Here is an 8,719-nt window from a genome sequence, read left to right as displayed (position 1 = left end):
AGCCAAGTAATTCTGAATATCGAAGAGTCGATCTAGACTTGCTCCCAGAAGTTCAACAATAAGCTCAAATTTGGATGGCAGCATATCGATAGAGTAGCCCGATACTACAATGCGAAGGTCAAATCAAAGATTTTCCATCCAGAAGACTTGGTTTTGAGAAAGACAAATATTTTAAGACCTTTGGATTGAGAAAAATTATCTCAAAACTAAGAAGGACCCTATAAGGCAATCAAAATGCTTTATCCAGGTTTATATAGACTAGAAACTCTCAATAGAATGACTATTCTTCGAACTTGGAATATTGATAATCTAAAAATGTATTATTAGTAAAGTTGTTCACATATGCAACACATTTGAAATGCAATGATTGGATTCAGAATCTTCTTCAAATGTTTCGTTATCTACAAAAGTGATATCAGATCGATAAATAATCAGCCAATATATACTGACTACATCTCGATCGGATGACTATGAAAATCGACTCAAATCGAATGACTACTCATGTCGACTTAGCTGTGGTTAAGCGGAATAGTATGCCAATTCAATTACGGTTGAACAGAATAATAAACTGACTTGACTTCGATTAGTCGAAAGATATTCGACTAACTCCATCTATCAAATATTTTTTAAAAAAATCTAATTTATCTCAAAAGTTCAGTCGATTGATGTCCGATGATACTTGAAAAAATTTTCACCTACAATTCACTTGGCTAGCATCCGACTAACAAATGAATTCTACAGCTTCGATTATTGGTTGGCATTTGCTTATCTAATTAATACTCAACAATATTGACAATAATATACATCAAGATTAAAAAGGAAATCCATACTTAGAAAAATTTATCTTTTTATTCATAAATGAAAAGATTACAAAATTGGACCAAAAGTCTGATTACAAATCGAATTTAATCATTGTCCGACTATGAAGAAAGAAAATTTTTTTTATACTAATCACCAGTTGGCCTCTTCCTTGGCTGTGTTGACAGTCATCATAGCATTAGTCTTATGGCCTTCGATAGCAACCGACTTTGGTATGGATTCTTCAACAATGGGAGTAGACTCTGGTGCAGCCGGTGCAATTTTTTCAGTCGACACTATTTCATCGATAGTTTCTTCTTCTGAACTAGGGGTGGTGATGCTGCTCAGATCCAAATTCGGGTACAACTTTCTGACCACATCCCTATCGTCTTTGTAGCTAACATAATAAGAAGTGTAGCTGCCCTCGAGGATTTTATTTTTGAAGTCTTGTAATTCTTTGTAATCCTCGATGGCCTGCTCCTATGCCAGACTTAGAGCATCTTTGGCTGATTGTGCTTCCTTCTTAGCAGAGGCCAACTCTACATCGGTCAGTGCCAATCTTGATTTGGTGGTCCGATGCTTTTTTCTTTCTTTCCCAACTCTTTAGTGCAATTGTCATGATCTTTTCGGAGCTGACTGATTTCATGCTTCTTCTTCTTTATTCGGAACTCCTGAGATTTGATAGTCTGCTGTGTGGATTCTAGCTCGGTACGAGCCGACTGCAATTCGCCTCTCATCGATTCCAACTTGGCTCTTACCGACTCCAGTTCGACCTTCATGTGAGAGTTCTCCTCTTGATAATTTGCCTCTCGTTCGGCTGCCACCCAAAGTTGTTCAGTGGCCATAGCTTTCTCGATGTTCGCAGCCACGATTTTCTCCATCCACATTTGATGAAAGTCGGTGATTTTCTGATACCCACTCTCCAATGCCTGCATATCATGCGCTAGTTGAAAAGAAAAGAAAATAAGTCAAATAAAAAAAAAAAGAAGATAGGAGAAGAGAAAGAAGAAGTGCATCATCAACTTACGCTGAGCATCATCGGGTAGAAGGATGAAAATATTTTGAACACAATCTGATCTTTCCTGTTCTCCCTATCAGTCGAAAGAAGAACAGCTTCGATGAATCGCTTGATCAATTTCGGATTGACCGAAGCCGACTCACTTGCAGGAATTCGGATGTTGAAAAGTGCAGTGAAGCCTGTCAACAATCCATCTTTGACAAAAATGGTCGGTGCTTTTTTTCGCTCTCCGGTTGGCAGTCACTCACTCGAAGCCACCATCCAGTCGGGTGTTGATGGTGCCCGAGACAGCATCGACCCAGTTGAAGGTGCCCGAGGTATCATCAGCATAACGATGGATGGTTTTGATTCAGGCATAGCAACAGACTCTGCCAGACCCCCTGTCGATGAAACCATGGTTGGCATTGTCTTGACGGGTACCGACATGATGGCCATGACCTCACCATCTCTGATTGATTCCCCTCCAACAGACGGTCCATCAACAGGTGGAAGCACTGTCGGAGTAGATAGTGCAATGATAGGCTCGACGTTGGAAATGACTACCAACGGAATGTCGATTTTCCTTATTGATGCGGACTCCATATCAACCCAACTCTTCTTCGCCACTCAGGATAGTCCGGCACCAGTCACTGCTCTCTTTTTAATGACATGTTATCGAATATTAGTTGCCGAGACTCGCATCGCTGGTCGTATAGCTACAATCAAAAAGCAAAACGACTCTTTATAAAGTTCAAAGATAAATAAAAAAAAAGTGAAAGATCGACTAAGCTATACCTAAGAAAGTCACTAGACTAAGTCCGACGTCATAGAGAGCTTGCTCCGTCAGTAGCTCTCATTGTGCAAGAACTTCCATATCCTTTAGTCAGAGAAAGTCCTCCCAATCAATAACTTCGACCCGACTATATTCATTAGGATTTGTTCTTGGATCTTTCCAGGATGAAGAAAAGCCCTAGGGCAAAGAAGAAGAAACAAAGAAAACTTGATTTTTTCACCTGTGGATAGATGAAGGAAGATTAGAAATAAAAGATAAACCCTTCCTCGGATTGAAGAACCATCGGCCCTTAGCTTTTGGGTGGAGACGAAGAACGAAAAAAGCACAAAAAATAGAAGGTCGAGGGTTGGTCGGGATCATGTGACACAACAAAGCAAAATTGATGATCAATCGAATGAAATTTGGAGCTAACTGAGCAGGACAAAGATAGTAATAATCAAGGAGATTTTGGACAAACTTCAAAATTGAAAAACGAAGATCAGCCAGAAAGTCCTCCATATAAATTATCACTTGATCTGGAGGAGGAGAACTCATCCGACCATCCGGATCAGATGCAAAGAGTTGAAAGTGCTCTGAGATACAATATTGTTTCTGGAGTCGATCGACATTGGATCCAGATAAGAAAGAAATTTTCATGTCCAGATCCAAAAGAAAATCATCAACTGGATCACCTGATCGACTATCCCAAGGGGCCTCATCTACTCTAACCTTCTCTCTATCCTTCCTACTCCTACTAGCCATTGAAAATGGTAGGAAAAAAAATCAAAAAAGATTAGAAGAGAAAGAAAAGAAGGAGAAATCTAACCTGAAACTAAAGGATGATCCAGAGACCACGAAAATACAAGGAGAAAGACTCCTATAACCTTGAAGCTCTTAACACTCAAAACAAAGTCCTCAATTGTAGGAGAGAATAACAAGTAAAGAAACAGAAAATCTAAATGAAAGCGACATTATATATATAGGGCTCGTCAACGGTCGAGTTGAATTTGTTCAAATCAAGATTATCCCAGACTTTGACATGTGGCTACATCAAAATCGATCATTGATTGGATGGTTCGACGCACCAACAGTCAGATCACGCCATATCATCTCTATCCACATGAACGATTAAAAGCCAATAACACCCAGACACATGGCGACAATCAACTAGTCAGAATCAAATCAACTGGATCATCCAGCAGTCTAACCGTCTTCTTGAATCGACATCCCAATGATGGTCTCATGATTATCGAAGCGACAAAATGGTTGAAGACTCTTCATTTTTCGAAGGAATCATTAATGTCTATAGGTGAATCGGGGCTCGAGATAATACGTGATAATTTTTTTCATCCAACGTGTCAAGCCATGTGTCAATCTACATGTCAGGCCACCTTAAACTTAAAAGTAGAGAGCAACTATTGGAGTAAATCAATTTACTTCCCCGATTCATAGTCAACCAACCGACTATTTGTTGGTTGCGGGTGATGGATCATGAAAGCTACACTACATGATGAGTTTCAGCTCAATTACAACACATCACTTAATTTTCAATCGACCTAATAGGTATAGATTACCGACTATCAATCGGTAAGCCGATTGACAGATATAATTCAACTATAGCGACTCGACTGACTTCAAAATCGATGGCCAATTGATATGCCAGAGTCTGTATTCGAATTTTTACAATTGTCGACATACAGTCAGTGTACTCTGACTACCGATATAAAATCGATATATTAGAAATCGTCAGTGCAGACAGTGCATAATGGCCACATACTATGATCATTAGTAGGCATTAATTGCTCATCCCACGATCATATAGTACCGAGATAAGTGAGACCCATGTGCCTAACCATTACAAATAGTTACCAACAACTCGTTTATAAAGAAAAATAAATGAACAGCATTGGTAAGGTATTTTTGGACTAACACTCTATCCTTTTGAATATTCTATCTATTATTTATCATTTCCCACTGATTTAAATATCGGAGGATCTCTATCGGACATAATTTGGTCTATGAGCTTCTTTTACAGGTTGCTTTTCGTCGGAGCTAGGTGCAACAGGAGATTGGCCACAATATAACCATATTTTTGAGAAATGTCAAGATGCCAAATTCTTCCCTGGTACTTCATTCCATATGACTATTTATTTGGATTGTTGCTTATCTCGTACTCAGACAAATGGATAAAATTATAAAATGGTCCTAATATCTATTTTGGTATAAAAAACAATCTGATTATTTGTTGCCAATTAATAATTCAGAATATTTTTTATGCAAAATCCACTGAACAAAAGGGAGAACAGGAATATAGAAGAACAGCAAAGAAAAAAAACCCTTTACCAAAAAAATAAAAATAAAACAGCAACGAAAGAAACGATTGGATAAAGTTGACGAGATGGTAGGTTGGAAGGGTAGACTCTTTTCTACTGAGAAATAATATTCTTTCTATCGTATAAGTTATGTTATATGATAGTTAACATTATAATGTAAAAGTTGCGGCTCTAAAGAGGATCTTTAAGGGTTTTTTTTTTTATTATTATTTTTTTATTTTTAGGTTCAAACGCCACTAAATCCTAGCCGACTATTTTCTTGATATCCACATTCCAATCCTTTGCCGGCTGGGACTGGGTGGGTAGCCTGTATTTAATTGATAATCACTTTTTTTATATTTTGCCATGACGCAACTATTTATCAGTGCATGAAAAAATTCATCCATCTTTATGGCCGCAGCTTCTTTTTTTTCTCTTTGATTTCTGACCACATAGCTTTTATCTTCATATTTTAGTTTTGCAAATTCAAAATTTTCTTATTATCAATAAAAGATATTATGGTAAAACATGATAAATTATTAAAGTAGCATCTTTATTTTATTTGAGTCATGAATTATAAATTATCCAAAGAAGTTACACTTTCATTAAAAAAAATTATATATATACATATACACGAAGAAAAACCATCATACGGTGGTAAGTATTTATGTAGAAATTTCAAAATAAATACACAGTAGAAAAAAATTTCAGATTTAAATATTTTTAAATTTAATTAGATCTAATCTAATTACGCATGCATGGAGATCATATCTTAATTTCAGGCATTATCATTACATTGACAAGATTAAAATCTAATATAATAAAGAACTAATTGTTATCTTTGCGCGGGTAGTTTTTCATTACAATCTGAAATCTATGGATGTCTTTGAGGTTTCTTGAAGCCGTACAAACGTGCAATCTCTATAGATATCCATACAGGATTGATCTTGATCAAGAGAATTCGAAGACCACCGAAGTGCTAGCTCCCTTGTAGATCTCTCTCCCTTCAAACTGAATCCGACTTCTTCTTTCTTTTTTTCTTAAAAAACTAGGAAGAAGACTTTTGTAGAGAGAATGGAAGAGGAGAGGAAGAAGAGGAGTCTTCCTCTTAGGCGACAAGAAGAGGAGAAGAAAGGACTCTTATGCAACAAGAAGAGGAGAAGAGGGGTGGATGAAAATCTTCTTGATCCCTTCCTCCTTCCCTTATCTATAAACCCCATACCATTATCTATCTATCTTATCCTTTCGATTTTGGAATCAAATTCAAATTTTAAAAGTTTGAATCAAATTCAAACCCTTAAAAATCAGATTATGATAGAGAGATAAGAGAGAGAAGAGAGACTCCCAGGGGGGTGGCCTCTCTTGTGCGCCCTTCTTCCCTTAGGCATATAGGATGAGAGAGAGTCTGGGTTCAACTGAGATCTCAATTCCTAACCCTAATTATATTTGGTTTGAATCTAATTGAGTTTCAAATTCAATTAGGTTTAGTCAGATCCTAATTTGACTAGGACTAGAACCAAAATGAATCAAATTAAATTCAATTTAATTTGTATTAAGTCTAATCTTTAATTAAGTGATCAAATCAAATAATCAATGATTAATTTAGCAACAATTACTAATTATTTTTTCTCTAACTCACTAACCTTTAGTAAGTCATCTCTTTGTAACTTTTACAACTCAGTCCAATCATCAATTAAATTGATAATTAGATCCATCTGTGAATCAAATTCATAATTTAATTATTCGATCAAATCAAAATTTTTTTGTGTGTGATCCTGTAGGTTCGTGAGATCTATTATGATCTCCATCATAAATATTATTGAAACTTCTTTCAATGGATTGAAATAATTCTAACTCATCCAATGAAAATTATTGACCATCAATAAATTCTTGTGTGTTTCATAATCTACTAGTGACGTCTAGCAGCATGTAGTGGCAACCTAGCAGAATGAAAGAGTCTGCACCTCTAGGTATAGTTAACATGTGATTTAATTCTTCTATTGTGAGTTCCGACAAGATGGAAGTTATGAAAATTTGTCAAACCCTATCATCCGTCATATGTAAGATTTAATTAGCTCGAGTTCAAATTATGAGATCTTATGAAAATCTTTTTCTATTAATCACATCGCCGTGGCCACGATTTTAAAAACTCAGCTTTATAAATCACATAGGATTATCCCTTAACTATAAAGGTCGATAGATCCCATCTAAGTGCACACCCTACTCCTACAATAAATCTACTGTAGCCAACATACACCGCAAGAATCCATATGACTAGGAGACCAAATAAACATGCAGTCAAACTACAGCAATTTTATTATGAATAGCCAAGATACCGCAGGTCAAAGAATCATTCACACTATTACAGCATCGAGAAAGTCACTGACGAATGAGTAGACATCCAAGTGACTTCTCGTATTGGTCATGTTTGATACGGATGTTTTCTAATAACCACATCACTCTCGCTCTAGTATTTTCACACTGTAAACTCAAGACTTGTCTATCTAGATTAAAGCGATCCATGCACCAATCTCACTGGATCAATCACCATCTTCTTGTTGATCCATCGATCGAAGGCAATTTAGAAATTAATCATCAATGACACATGCCTCAAATTCTTAACTCTTGAAAATATGCGTCATTATCTTATTAATTTTTTGGATGATTCAAGGATAGATAACATAAGAATAGATATAAAATGCTCAATATTATTAATGAATAAATAACTCAAGTACAAATTTATATCCTAAAAAGGATACAATATGTCAGTCAGATTGACTTCTAAGATATACATCTAACAATACATATATTATAATTAAAGATTATCATCATTCTTCTTATATCTTATAATTTTTTAAAAATCTTAGAAAATATTGAGATGCTTTCAAAAAGAGAAAATGCTTAGACTTATTTCTACCCATTTGACGCACGAACAGGTATTTTGGTCTAAATAGAGCCTGCATAGAAGTTTCTAAAAGGCTATCTAGACCACATTAATGACAACCAACAACCAACTTTAGGTTGTGTTTAGTAGCTGGCAATCTATCTAGAATGCCAGTAATTTAAAATGGGCCTATTAGATTGCAACGTTCGATATACTATTTAGGTGGCAATCCAAATTGCTTTGGCAATCTATATTGCTTCCTATGACACAATCTAGATAGTTTCGAGATGGATGGCTATCCATATCACCACTTCTTTAGTAATGTTGTAATAAAATTTTGGACAAAATTATCCCTCAAAACAATCATTCTTCCCTTTTTTTTCTAAACTCCTCCATGCCCTTGTCGCCCTTGACTACCTCCCCTTTGCCTGTGCCCTCGTCATCTCCAACCACGATCCCCATTTCTATGCCGATATCGACAACTTCTCCCTCGCCTCCACCACCGCCACCCCCTCCTCCGACGATCCAGCTGCCATTCGTGAGCTCCTTCGCCGCTGCATCCTAGCATTGTAGGATGCAATCTCGACCGTTGAGCGCTCTCGAAGCCGATGGTTGCGGAGATCCATGGTGCCTGCATCGGCGGTGGGTCGACCTCGCCATCATCTGACATCTGGTGCTACTCTAATGATGCCTTCTTCTCCGTCAAAGAGATTGACCTGACCCTTGTTGCCGACCTCGAAACACTCTAGTGGCTGCTGGCGATTGTCGGGTACAAAAATACCGCTAATCTGGCACTCACGGAGTAGTGGATCTCAGCATCAGAGACCAAGGCGATGGAATTCGTCTCGAGGATTTTGCTTTCTAGCTATGTGTATTTTGAAAATTTTGATTTAAATTTAGAAAATAAAATCAATCTCACATCCAGTATTTCAAAATTCTATAAAATTTTGTAGAGG

The sequence above is a fragment of the Elaeis guineensis genome, chromosome 4, assembly GCF_000442705.2.
Source record: "Elaeis guineensis isolate ETL-2024a chromosome 4, EG11, whole genome shotgun sequence".
In the NCBI taxonomy this organism is placed as follows: domain Eukaryota; kingdom Viridiplantae; phylum Streptophyta; class Magnoliopsida; order Arecales; family Arecaceae; genus Elaeis; species Elaeis guineensis.
The sequence above is the reverse complement of the archived record's forward strand: the minus strand, read 5'-3'. Positions refer to the sequence as shown.